General features: G+C 35.3%; 1 long non-coding RNA gene across 1 annotated transcript in view; it reads left to right on the top strand.

Annotated features, from left to right (window-relative positions):
- The window catches only part of LOC149080786 (uncharacterized), a 29,318-nt gene extending 14,955 nt beyond the window's left edge, over positions 1 to 14,363 (top strand). Inside the window, exons 3-4 of the long non-coding RNA XR_016193389.1 lie at positions 9,768 to 10,040; positions 14,107 to 14,363. This is a non-coding gene — a long non-coding RNA (uncharacterized LOC149080786). The remainder of the gene's footprint in view (positions 1 to 9,767; positions 10,041 to 14,106) is intronic.
- Positions 14,364 to 15,048: the final 685 nt, after the last annotated feature.

The raw sequence follows: 15,048 nt of genomic DNA, 5'->3' as shown, positions 1-15,048 counted from the left end.
ATCCAGATAGTTCAAAGGAAATTCAGTGAGGAATTGAGGAACTTGAAGCAAGGGGCTCAAGTCTTCACTAAAAGCAAATTGAAAAATCTCAATCCCTTCATCGATCAGAAAGGATTGCTTCGCGTTGGTGGTCGCATAAATGAAGCAGACATTTCGTACAATCAAAAACACCAGATAATTCTACCAGCCAAACACCGACTAACGAGACTGATTTTCGATTACTATCACCGTAAACACCTGCATGTAGGTTCTCAAACCTTACTGCATCTCGTTCGCCAAACTTTTTGGGTTGTTGGTGCAAGAAACCTTGCAAGAAAAATAGTTCATGAGTGTGTAACATGCTTCCGTGCACAACCGACCACTCTTGAGCAAATAATGGGCAACTTGCCTAAGGAAAGAGTAAACAGAACTTTTCCATTCAACGTTTGTGGAGTAGATTTTTGTGGCCCATTCTACGTAAAATTCAAGGGTCAGAGAAGGGGCCAATTGCATAAAATATATGTTGCTTTATTCGTGTGTTTTGTGACTAAAGCAATCCACCTAGAATTCGTATCAGATTTGACAGCAGACGCATTTATTGCATGTCTAAAGAGGTTTTTCGCTAGACGTGGGAAATGCTCATCAATATTCAGTGACAATGGCACTAATTTCGTCGGTGCCAACACAGAGTTGAAACGTCTTCATCAGATGGTTGTGAAACCTGATGAATCTGTGGCTAATTTTTTCGCCTTCGAGGAAATCACATGGAATTTCCTACCTCCAAGAGCTCCAAATTTTGGAGGCTTGTGGGAAACTGGTGTCAAGTCCTTCAAGCACCATTTCAAAAGAACTGTTGGGTCTTCTAAATTCACGTTGGAAGAGTTCCAGACTGTTATGACCCAAATTGAAGGAATTTTGAACTCCAGACCACTTACACCTCTATCGCCAGACATCAATGACGCTCACTTTTTGATTGGACGATCGCTTAACACCGTTGTTGAGCCTGACCTGTGCCACCTTGGTGATAACCGACTATCTCGATGGCAGCTCACAACACGATTCGTTCAGACCATCTGGAAGCGTTGGCAGATGGACTAACTAAGTTCGCTCCAGCAACGAAATAAGTGGCACTTCTCAAAATCTAATGTGCAACCAGGTGCCATGGTGATTGTCAAGGAAGATAACGTTCCGCCGTGTAACTGGTTACTTGGAAGAATTGAAGAAATAATTCCAGGTCCAGATCACAAGGTTCGCGTTGTGACTGTTCGAACTAAAAATGGACTAATCAAACGATCCATAGCAAAAATTTGTTTGCTCCCGCTTCAAGAGAAATGAAGTGACTTGGTCTTCGTGTAATTTTTTATCTAGTGTTTGTGTTTATCATATTTAATCGGATATATCTTGGTATTTTCATTTTTGCATTTTAGCTGCATAATTTCATTGCATATGATAATGATGTTTTTTTTAAGCTTTTCAGAATGGATATTAATTTGAATTGACTGTACATATGTTTGTTGCATTTTTGAATCAATTGCAACGCGTGTTTGATTACAGCAGTTATGTGTTTAGATTTGTTTCAGTTCATTTTGATGCCTAAGATAGGATATGCCTACACAAGTAAGATGCATTTATCTTGCAAATGTATTATTACCATTATAGTTATATGCTCATGATTCTTCATAATTATTTTTTCAATATGTATTGTGTGCAAGTTTTGATTTCAAGCATTTTTTAATTTCTTTTGTATTATGTTAAATTGATATTGGTTGTAATTAGCATTACAACGCCGGGCGGGACACTGAATTCCGTATATTTTAAAACTGTACCTGACGTTGCAAAATTTTAATACTTCCCCTTATGATTTATGATCCGGCAGCACCGTGGATCTGTATAGTCTATAGTACGTCGCTAGAGGTCGGGTAGTAAAAATCTTGATATAAAACAGGAGCTACTATTCTTTCTACTGCGGAATAAATAAACTAAGAAATCCGCTTTTTTAAGAGTCAATATCGAAACTTTAAGAATTTTCCTTGTTGCTTTTGAGCCGTGTTACGACGATATGTAACCGATTCGAACTTTCCTGTTCCGTCATTGTAAGTAAGATGCGTTCCTTCCCTTTTCCTAATGTCCAGGTTTATCGATATTAAACTTTCCTTGGTTAAATGCCTGAGGAGAGAAGCATGTTGATCTAAGGGCGGTATTCCCCGACATGGTTTAAACTATAGTCACAGTTTTTTGATGAGAGATCGACACGGATATTAGTTGAATTCAGGTTTTTAACCAATCTATGTTGATCTCTTATTCAAAAATTGTAACTACAGTTTGAACCATGTTGGTGAATACGGCCCTAAATGACTCGAACAATCCACTAATCAGATGCGCTTATCAAATAGATCAGATGCACTTATCAAATCAAAAAATCGGTGAGGCTCGCTTGAATGCTGCGACTGAACTGAATCTTAATCGAACAAACAAGATACAGTTCAGTCGCACATTCATCATCATTTTCATCATCATTCAGTTGCACATTTTCATCATCATTTATCATCTCCCTCATCATTACTCGTGAGTTTTGCCCCAACAGACTGATATTGTTTGATGAGAACTGCCGTATAATTTGAAAAAATATATATATTCACAGAGAACTCCCTTCCCTCAGAAAATCTCTCTCACAACAAATATTTATGAATTTCTAGCTCTGAAATCTAAGGTTTAAAACACTCTTAACAAAAATAAATTCTTGATTTCTGCTGAAGCTTCTTCAGAGAATTTCGGAAAATAATTAATAATTGTAAACCTACACGTTCGAATCTGAATAATGTGCCTGCAGCAACATGGTTTTAGTTTTTATTCAAATCTGTTTTCATCAAAGTACAAATTTTCCCCTCCTATTTCGAGTTGACTTTTGCACGTACGCACCCTATTTTGGGCGGTACGCACCCTATTTTGGAACTCGTTTTCTTTGGAAGAACTTTTGTTTGCCCTCAAGAATATGCAAAGTTAAAAGACTCATGGAAGTGATCTCATAGAACCTGAATATTTGAAGAGTTTGGTACCTGCGTACCACTTTGCGAGGAAAATGGCGTATGGAGCTCAATCTTTAGGCTTCGACTGAACAGGAGAAAAAAAAATTCTGGTTTGATATTTTCCGCATTGGATTAGTTTTTGAACTGCCTTTTTTCTTTTTTATTACGCTTTCTATCGTTAATTCTCTCGGCTGAACAACCTTGTTCGGCGCTCATTGATTCTCATGCATCACATGGGATACAAAACGGCAAGACCTCAGGTCCGAGGAGGATATGTTATTGTAATTTTCTGTAAAAGGTATTTACGTAGAAAAGATGCGGTTGGGATCTGGTATTTATATCTCCTATTTCAAAAATAACGGAGACTAAAATTCGGATATATATCCGAAACTGTATATCCTATGAGATTTAAAATTTTAAAAACCTAAAGAACCAAATAATTTCTTGTGGCAGGTCCGTTCAAGTGTTGTAGAACCATGCCGGAGGTCACTAAAAGTTAACTGTGTATATGTCGCGGGTCACTTGAGTGATGTTAAACTGTGCCAATAGCCATTCAAGTTCTCTGTAAATGTGCCACGGACCGTTTAAGTGTGCTGGTATGGACTGGGACCCTTGGTCCCCATTCATGGTTAGCTCAACGCCGATTCCTACTGCACTATTTTGGATGGCAATGTGCTTCCTACGTTGTGGCAGTTTTACGGGGTGGACCCGTGTTACTTCCAGGACGACAATGCCAGCTGTCATACTGCGAGGTTAAGAGAGGCTTGGTATGGTGCCAATGGGGTTCATCGAATGGACTGGCCTGCCCAGAGCTGAACCCTATCGAGAACCTCTGGGATGAGTTGGATCGCCGAATTAAGGGGTGCCCTATCCGTTCAAAATCGGTGAAGGAACTGACATGTCTTCTCCAAGCCGAGTGGAAGAAAATACCACTATCCGTCACACAAGGACTTGTGGAAAGTATGCCCCGGAGGGTTCACGCTGTAATTGCCTCTCGTGGAGGCTCTACCAACTATTGATTTTGAATAAAGTTAGTTTTTCTTTTCTATCACAGGTGTCCAAATACTTATTGGTAGATAGTGTATTTCCGTTATTCAGCAGCTGCGACAAACTGAAAAGTAAAAAATGCCCGAATAAAAAATATGTAGAAGTTATTTGCATGCGCGGTATACTATTATGTTAGCCACCTCGTTGGGCAATTTGCCTATTGTGGCGTTGCATTTGTATTGTATTGTTAGGGGATATTTCTTTTGTAAACGAAATACACACATGCACTAAGAAATAGAAAAAGATGCATTTTAAAAACACGTCGGTTTTTTTCTTTGCATGGTAATTTTTTTAAAGCATATTTTCACATTTTTTGTACATATTTCAAAATTTTTGACAAGATTTCTAGTGCATATTCTGGGGGTGTTTAATGCATATTTTGGTATTTTAAATGCACATTTCGGTATTTTAAGTGAACATTTTGGTGTTTTAAGTGAACATTTTGGTATTTTAAGTCCACTATTTGTATTATAGCATTTTTAATTTTTTTTTTGCATTTTTAAGTGCATATTTCCATATTTTTGAAGCATATTTTGCCACTTTCTTAGTGCATATTTTGCCACTTTTTTAGTGCATATTTTTGCATTTTTAAGTGCATATTTTTACATTTTTAAGTGCATATTTTTGCATTTTTAAGTGCATATTTTTGCATTTTTAAGTGCATATTTTTGCATTTTTAAGTGCATATTTTTGTATTTTTACGTGCATATTTGCATACTTTTAGAGCATATTTTACCACTTTTTTAGTGCATATTTTTGCATTTTTACGTGCATGTTTGCATATTTTTAGAGCATATTTTATCATTTTTTTAGTGCATATAAAATTCGTGAAAATTAGTAAACTTGCTATTTTTCTAATTTTCATAAATTTGAAAGCCTTGTCATAAACAACAACGATCCTGCCTGATGCTAATTGAAACCATAATTAATTAACTATTTAGTCATTCAAATTCGTAAAATCTAGTGAAATTTTCTAATTTTCATAAATTTGGAACCTTGTCATTTATCAATCCCAATTGAGAAAAATGTGTTTCGATTTTGACATCTCGCTTCTGTAAAGTTTGCTTCTTCTACATACACTGTAGTGTTAATGCAACAAACGCAGGTTAATATTGATTTTTGTATCTGTACAATTACATTTTTTGGCCGATTAGAGCTTCTTCCTTTCACTTATTTTGTGTGAGAAATTCAATTTTCTCTCACATTTAACTACAGCACGGGTGGCTTTTATGGTCTGGAACTGGCCACGCCAGTGATCTGTAAATATTCCGCGAGTCCCTCGAGTGGAATTTTGGTTCTTGTAGCTCAAGTGTTCTGGAAGTGTGCCGCGGTGATCTGCAAATATGCCGCGGGTCGGTTAAGGGCGATGTTGGTGTAGATTTCAGTCACAACTTTTGGATAAGAGATTGGTTAGAAACCCAAATTGAACCAAGATGGATGATCATTTTGTTTCTCAGATACATGAAATGAATAGATTTTCTGAATATTAAGCCGCGTTGAACTTGGGGAAAAGTTATTATTGTACTTTTTGTCGTTGCAGCGTGACGTCGAAACCTGCATGCGCTTTTCACCCTCTCAACGTGTTTTGCGACACCATGTTCCTTAGCAATTTTTGTTGCCCTCGATGTCTACTAATAACCCTCTGCGTTTGTCGCTCCATTAACAGAACACCCTGTACATATTAATTTTTAAATTTCATCCTCCTATCATTTTTTATATTTTAATCTAAATTTTTTTTCAACCACCACCGATTCCCCAGTTGTTTTTGGTGCTTGCAGTTGCAAAAGTGAGCGAAACATAAAATATAATTTGCATTTTTTTAAATTAATTGGAAAATTTAAATAAATTAATCGATTGAAAAGTAATTAATTCAATTAGAAAAATCAACTGAATAACTTTAATTGGATTTTTTAAATTGAAAAAAGTTTCAAGTTCTTCCTACTAATGCATAATTTAAAGCTTGCGCAGGAACAAAAAATGGCGCATTTTCGAATTTCGTTCCCCCCCCCCCCCTGACCAAAATCTGGCTACGCCACTGGTAATGATAATGTTACATAGTTGTCACGTGTAAATCCCTCGGTAGATGATGTTAGTTACAAGACACAAAAAAAAAAAAAAAAACAGCGATGTTTTTGGAAAAATTAGTTCAAAACTAAATATTTATAACCTGGTATTTTAAAGTACCGTCAGGATATTGAAGGGTTAAGAGTCAATTTCTGTCGCATGTTAGAGCACGATTCCGACGATAGCGACGTTTCTGATGATTCTTTTCTCGTAGAAAAACAATTTTCCATTAATTTGACATTGTGACTCAAGTGATTTCGCTTCGTCGCTTGAGATATCTGGCAATGTGCTACGGGTCACTAGACTAATTTGATAATCATTCGCGCACCACTTTAGTGATTTGGTTAATATTCGCAACACTAAAATCATTTTATTGTAGTTAATTCTCAACCCCGTGGGTAGCGGCCACGGGTTGAGAATTAAATTAATGGGGAAAAAATGGTTTTTTTTTCCAGTTAGCCCTATCACCGGTAGAATAAAGAGGACATTGATTACGAGTATTGGTGTGACTACAATTGATTATGTGTTTGTGTGTGTATTTTACATGGTTTTTCAGAAAACACATCATTTGAATGAATCATTGGATTTCTGAATAACGTTGCACAAACAAACTGCATTTAAAAGCCAGTTTCTGTCGCATGTTGGAGCACGATTCCGACGAGACCGACACTTCTGATGATTACGTTCTCGTAGAAAAGCAATTTCCCATTAACTTAACATTGCGTGCATGAGCTCGGAAAAACATCTGTTAAAAATAAAATATTCTTTCTAAATATTTAAAATAAATGTCCTCGTAACAGAAGATGTTGGAGGCGTCTGCTCAAAAAAAATGAATGATGATTTGCGAATAATTACTCTAGGAAACAAATCATCAATAAACAGCAGTTTTACGTTGCTTTATCATTAGAAGATGTAATACGATGAATCTGATGACGTCACTAAAACCTTCAAACCGAAAATCGAAAATCCGCTTTTACGCCCCATCTGACGAATGACGTCATTTATCTCTTCAGTGATTCGTTCCTCGTTTCTTCGCCCCTCCTACAATCGATGTCTCTGAACTTTCTGGGTTTCCCATTCGTTCTTCGATAATGACGTCAGGATCTGAAGCTCGAGACCCAATTATTCTGCCAGTTTAATCTTTCATTGATTTTGGAATTATGTCTTTCCTTAATTTTAAAATTATCTTTCCTTAATTCTGGAATTATCTTTCGTTAATGCTGGAATTATCTTTCGTCAATGCTGGAATTATCACTTCCTTTAATTCTGGAATTATCTCTTTTTTTAATTCTGGAACTATCTCTTTCTTTAATGCTGGAATTATCTTTTGCCAATGCTTGAATTACTGCTTTCATTAATTTTGGAATTATCATTTTTTCCTTAATTTTGGAATTATCGCTTTCATTATTGCTGAAATGATCTCTTTCATTAATTCGGATTTCGGAAATCATCTTTCATTAATTCTAAATTATATCTTTCATTAATTCTAAATTATATCTTTCATTAATTCTAAATTATATCTTTCATTAATTCTAAATTATATCTTTCATTAATTCTAAATTATATCTTTCATTAATTCTAAATTATATCTTTCATTAATTCTAGAGTTATCTTTTATTAATTCTGGAATTATCACTGATCAATTATGGAATTATCACTGATCAATTATGGAATTATCACTGATCAACTATGGAATTATCACTGATCAATGTTGAAATTATTTCTTTCGTCAATGCTGGAATGTGATCTACTGAGCCCGTCAGCGGGTGAGGTGGGGAGCGAATGAATGTGCGAATCAGTGGGCGAGCCATCTACTGAGTTGATGAGTGGGTGAATGGGGGAGCGATCTACTGAGTTGGTGAGGGGGGCGATTGAGTGAGTGAGCGAGTGAACGGATGAGTGTGTGGGCGAATTATCTACTGAGTCCGTCAGTGTTTGAGTGAGGGAGCGAGTGATTGGGCGAGTGTGTGGGCGAGCTAGCTACTCAGTCCGTGAGCAGATTAGTGAGCGCGTGAACGGGCGAGCGGTTGAGAGTGTGGAGCGAGCTACTGAGTGTAGTAGCGGGTGAGTGTGTGGGAGAATAGAAGATTTCATGAGCAAATGAGTTGTCAAGTGGGGGCGAATGAACGCGCGAGGAGTGAGAGAACGGTCGAGTGTGTCGGAATGTGGATGGGCGAGTGAGCTACTGAGTTCGTGAGCGGGTGAGAAACGCTTTAATTTTAAATATGTAAAGAAAATTATGAATTTGTACTGGACGTTTCAACTACATGTTTTGAATGTAAATTAGCAATTAAGCATGTAATGTAAAGTTTCTCGAGAATTATATCTCCTCTAACATTGTCCAAAAGGGAGTGCTGTTTTTTATCTCTTTTTTTTGAAGCTCAAGTTTCATGAGCCAGTTTTCGAAAATGTTTCTTGCCATCCAAGAGGATTTTCGCACAAGAATTGTAAATTTCAAACGAGATAACTTCACACAGTTTTGAACACAAGCATGCTTTAAACAATAAGAAGCTGAGGCTATCTTTTACCATTTTTGCTGGTGGAGAAAGTTAAACTTAATTTATTAAGTTTAATTTAAAGTTAAATTTTTTTCCAGCATCTGTATAAGGGCATGGGTCTGGGTCATATCATCGACAGGTCAAAATCTCAGGGTCTCTAGGGTGACTTATACAGTAAGACCGCCACTGCATATAAGACGAGTTTTTTTATCGAAAAATTCGTTTCTATAATTTGATGTCGGTCTTATATACGGGTTCTTTTTTGGAAAATAATTCAGTAGTTCCAGCTGGAATTTGCAATTTCTTGCATCAGAATTGAATGCACGCGCGCACACACACACACACACACACACACTACCGTCGACAGAGTAGGCAAAAAGTGACAATGAACAATTAAGAATATGGGAGAACGTCTGTCTGCTTACAGTGAAAGCTATCTTCCCAGTTTACCAACAATGGGCGCAATTTCCCATAAATGACGAGAGCAGTGAGCGTTCGTTGCAGACTTTCATTTAACCTTGGTGGAATTCGTGTATTTGGTCTAGTCACATAAAAACATGCACACATGAAAAGCGCGCGCTCACACATACACTCACTTGCACATATATAACGCATACAACCACCACCACGCCACATGTGGTAGCCATTGCAGGTCGAGAACTCTCAAGGATGTTAGTGTAAAGTGTCAAGAAGTTCTATAAGCTAATTGCCACAACATTTTTTTTTTGTTCACCCCACCATGAAATCGCCGGTGGCAACAACTTTAAAATTAACAACAACTGAAAAGGGAAATTACGCCAGAACCTGAACCCTTTAAGCAGTTTTTAAAATTTTCTTGATGTGCATCGTGATTGCCACTTATGTTTATAAAAGCGTGCTAAAAGAACCCGAGATATTTCAGGATGACCAAACAAAATAAGTTGATCAAGTTTAACAAGATATCTCAGGATTGCCGCTGTAAGGGTTTACTGCGATTTTTGTGGGGCCAAGTGGGATTTTACTGCTCCCACCACTAGAACTTGATTAATGATTTTACAACTGTTTTTTTTCCACGTAAAATTAGCAGCCGTTCTGAATTTTGTTGCCACCCCTCCTTAAGTTCTGGCCCTTAGTTGTGTTTTTGAAATACATGATTTTCTTCTTTTTTTTGTAGATTTTGATCTTTGGAAAGGCAGTCGAAATATTTCTATTAAAAGCAGAATCAGAAGGATACAAAAGAATGAATGTGGAAGACCTTTGTCTGTCATAGGTCAGGAAATTTCACCAGCAGATGCACTGGCCATAGAGGTTGCAAAAGTCACGGTAGCGGAAAGATGAATGTCTATTGTCCTGCTGAAATAATATATTATTTGAAAGTTCAGGAATCAAAGTACAGCACTGGCAAAGTCACTTTAGGCAAACCTTTGGCTCTTACTAAAGCAGAGAGGTAAGAAATTGTGTTTCTTCCCCCTTCCTTAATGCATCTTTTCTAGTTATTGAGCTTATATCTCTATTTAACGACATATTGGTAGCAATGAAGCCATTAACATGCTAACCTAAGTTTTATATTCAATTGTGCCTTCTTTTTTTTCAAAAATGTTATAGACATGAAAACTACAGAAACAATCTAAAAATCAATGTTATATTATAGATAGTACCGTGGGCCCCCCTCCACGAGGGGCAGCTCGAGCTTAACTGCAGCCCGGTTGCAAAGCCTCATGGGCTGCCCCTAAAGGAAACTCTTTCGCGAGAGGCTGATAGTAGGGTTTCTAAATTCCTGACGTTTTTGAGCCTCCAGGAACAGGAAATTGTATTTCCAGAGAATTGGGGAAATCACTTATTTACAGTGGAACCCTGTTTATATAACTAATTTATAATACTTTCTCATTTATATTACGTTTAGATTTAGCCTCAATTATTCTCTATACTTTTTTTAAAAAAAATGTTATATTTCATTTATGCATCGCATAACTTCAACTACAAGATTCATCGAAAGACTGGTTCGCATCTTCATCTCCACAAATAACCAGTCTTTCGATGAATCTTGTATTGACAAGTGAAGAGGACATTTCTATATAACTTTAACCACACTAAGTGTTCACTCCGATTCGAATCCCAAATTTTGGCAAAAGTATCATTTCACTCAAATGATGTACATGGGAATTTTTTGAAATCTCACTTAACATATCGTGTATGTAAAACGCTGCACTTAGACAAACACTTAGATTTTTATAGACCTTAGATTTTGGTCTATGACATTTTAGAACAAATGGCTAAATATAATAAAATTTTACAATGATAGCCAATAAATTTTTAGAAATTGTGTTTCAAACCCAAGTAAAATGTCAGAAATAACATTCGTGATAAAACACCATTAAAATTTTCATTCTCAGATTACTTGATGTAAAAACTGGGGCTAGGTTTTTGACATGATAAGTGTCACAAACTGATTTAAAACCGTCAAAATCTTAAATGAATGCTTTTAGATAATGTTTTGAACACAATAAGTATATAACATGATGAAAAACACTTTCATATGTTTCATTTTATGTACAATACCGATTTCCAGTGTTCGATTTACTTAGCAAAGTGAAGCTGTTTATTCGATATATGTGTGATAGGAGATCAGAGATAGGTTTGTGATCTCAGAAATTAGCTCAGTATTAAAACAGTCAAAAACTTACTGATGTCAAATAGTTTTTGTTAACCTGATAGATATGTTGGATAAAACACTTCCTTTTATGTAGATTAACGTGTTTTTATATTTTGAATTATAATTACTGAGCACAAAATATCTATTTTGATATTTTAAATTTTCTGATCTACCCACAAAATTTTATTCCATGTAAAGATTCTCATGTAGCATCTGTTAATACACTAATTGTGCTCATTTATTCTCACCTAAAAATTTTATAGCTTAGGTCAATTAAATCCAGAGTTTTAACAAGTATTTTTAATCAAAGAAGAGCTGGCAGGACATGATACTTATTGCATATTTAGATACAGCTTCAGTCAAAAAACCAATGCATTGTAAATATATATCATATCATATTCAAAAACTTATTCTTACTTATGCACTAAGAATAAGTTACAGGAGTTTCTTAAGCATCATATACAAGCCAGCAATGCCAAATTAAAGAAAATTTTAGTTCTACAATTTGTTATTGATTGCTAGATATATTCTAATGTTTATGCACAATAAGGGTATTGCTTTGAGTATCAGTGATTAATTTAAGAATAACAAAAATCAACATTACATATATGACGTAAAATAACTTTTTAAATACCTATCTTTTACGAAAAAAGTGCAGCAGATGGTTTATATAAATCAATACACATATATAAGCAGTTAAAGAAATGGAGGATTGAAGAATATTAAATCCTTCCATAGTTTTTCGTTCAGCATTTATGCTATGCTTTATTCAAAGTGTATGTTTTGTAAGAAAGAAAACATATATTGTCCAAAATAATTCTGTATAGAGTAGAAAATTATTTTACAATCATATTAAGTATTTATTTTTTGTATAACAGTCACTTTAAACATTACGTGCAATTAACATGTGCATTTCCAATGGGAATTTTTATATTGAAAAGAAATATTTGAGGTTTTTGATGTGAAAGTTTAAACCATCAAAAACTTGCCAATCCTGGTGAAAATGCAACTCTAAAGTGGACGTAACTTCGGTTCTAAGCATCGAAGGCCTGGTTTGAAATCACAAAGAAATGGGGCTTTCATAAAAAATGAAGAAAAAAACAAACCAATATTTTCTTCCAAAATGAGGACTATAGTTTCTTATAACAATGAATGAATGAACGCCAGAACTTTGCCACTGGACTTATCCCGTTGCCGAGATCTCTTCCAGCCCAGCTTCGTGGCAGAGTCTGGAACACTTTATTTTGTGTCCAAAAAAACACACACACACACACAAAATTTTTACAACATATTTTCCCTGGACAATTGGGTACTGTCGTGATTAACAAATTTTGTGGTGATTACAGACGAGATGGGATTGGGAGTTGGAGAAAAGTTTCTGGGTTTAGTTAAGACGGATGAATGTATACATATCAGGATGGAAGTATATTTTAAAAGCAATTGGAGAGGAGCCCCATGCCATCTGTTATCTTACACTTGTCATATTATATACACAGGATAGAAAAAGAAATTAGAATCTTAGTTTCTGATAACAATAACCAATTGATAACTATAGCCGAAAGAAACCCAGAAGCCAATATGATGATCTTGAGTCCTGCTTGGTCAAACAGGATACATGAAAACAGGGCAACTTCATTTCGGTTTTCCACAAAGCTCAGGGCTTGACAAATATCATTGACGTGGTGATTATAAAATAGATAAATGGTCGCCAGAAATTCATGCGATTGTTAAAATGGAGTCTACGGGTGGCGCAAAATTTGATTTTATTGCAGTGTGTCTCTGAAAAGTCGAAAAACATTATTTAGGACTGTTTTGAGGAAAAATCATGCTGGGTTTTTTCCCTTGAAGCTAAAATCTTTTTTTTTAATTCAGTCGAGTTTAATTCATGTAATACTGTGTGTGTGTGTGTGTTTCATAAATCCCTCGAGACAGTCTTTCAAGCAAAAACTGAATTTGGTTAATTGACTGAGAACTGAAGTTTCTTTTTTTGATCTTACCTTTTGTGTGCCTGCATTGCTGGACGTTCATTTTGCAAAAGCAGCTTCACATGTTCATGGATTATAGCAGCTAATAATATTCAGATAGCCTATCGATTTCATGTGCAAGCAAAAATCATCATCCAGAATACAGAAATCTTTGTCAATGGGGGTGGTGTTACATTTTTTAATCTCCTACAAAAGTATGGTTAAACCTCGGCTTCTAAGTGCAAAAAATAAAAAATAAAGAAAGCCATAAGTCCTGATAACTATCAATGAACTTTTCTCATGTTACAGTATTGGTCCATTCTATATTTTGCATTAGTGATTGATAGCAATATCCAAATGATAGCATTATGCATGATTTCAATAAACCGCATCTACTGTATTGTGTAAGAAGAATTTTAGCCTTTTTCGATACCCTCCACCTCCCTTGTCAGCAAAATTTCAAATATATAATAATGATTTCAAATATTTTCAGAAAAAAAAAATATTACAAAAGAAAAAACACCTTTTACATGCTATTGTAATCAATTGCAATTAATTTAAATCATTTTTTTAAGGGTTGGTAACTCGTTTTTCTGTAGGAAATTCCTTGTTTTCTCCTCCCCTCCAGAAGTCAATTCTGCTCTCAAGTGTATTGTAGCACATTTTTTGTTCTATGTATTGCTAAGATGAAAATGAGATTGTTTCACCTGTTCTGCCATCTTTTGAAACACCGTCCTTGCTTGAGTTGTAAACCTATTCCTAGCATCAGTCCTCACTTGGGCAATTTTCCTGTTGTGGCCTTTGAGTTTGTATTTGTATTATTAATTGTTAAATGAATGTTTTTTCATCATAACTGCTTGTCTAGTATTTTACAATTGTTTTCATTCTCTTTCCAGATAAAATGAAAGCTGGGGTCTTTCTCCACAAAACACTACATGATATCAGAGATTCATTAGTTTCAGTTCTGGAAAGGAAACATTTAATCACCAAAAAAAGAACATCCAACAGGAGTTTGACACTTTTATGCTAAGAAAGTAGAAATGATCGAAAGTTTAGAAAGTCCTTTGCATGTGCGTAGTGGCTGCAATCATACGTATTGTAAATGAACATTAGTTGGTATTTTTTCATCAATAAATACTTCAGTTTCAATTTATTTTGTGATTTATTTGCAAAAATGATGTGAAATTTTTATTGAACTCTCAAGACTTGCTAGGATTTGGAGCGGAGGTGCTTTCGAACTTTTTCTAAACAAGTCTGATTCCTATCCTCAGTTACTGTATTAATTTATTTATATTCACTAGATCTTGGCTCATGAATTTTGATATTCAAGAAGTGGAAAGATATTTTGAATAACATTGAATTTTAAATATATAAAGGTATTTGGGTATCGCTTTTTTGACAGAAATGGTAGCCTATACAAAAGGAAATGTTATTACCCTTTCAGACCTTGAATTCAACGATAACGCACCTACAATCCTTGAAGTCAGGGCTGAACTCACTAGGTTAAAAATAAAAATATCTACAGCGAGAAAAAGTTTACCACGTTTGTGCTTTCTGGGTTGGACATCATCTTGCGGTACACGGTAATGATAAAAAAAAAAAAAATTCTAATTAAAAATATGAACATATAATAAAAAATTACAAAAATTTAGAATTTTAAGAGAGACATGATTAAAGTCTAATGAAAATTTAGAATGAAGGAAAGAAATACGCAATTGAAAACTTATGATAAGTAATTATAAAATTGTAGTAATGAAAATTTCAATTTTTCGAAAAAATGTTGAGAATCAATAAAAGCCTTCAAGGTGCTGCTTCAATTGTCCATCAGTGCCGGGGGA

This window comes from Pholcus phalangioides, unplaced genomic scaffold, assembly GCF_987345545.1.
Source record: "Pholcus phalangioides strain wild (caught in Gottingen) unplaced genomic scaffold, Ppha-v1.0 ptg000010l_1, whole genome shotgun sequence".
NCBI lineage: Eukaryota > Metazoa > Arthropoda > Arachnida > Araneae > Pholcidae > Pholcus > Pholcus phalangioides.
Note: the sequence above shows the minus strand (reverse complement) of the source record. Positions and strands in the feature narration are given on the sequence as shown.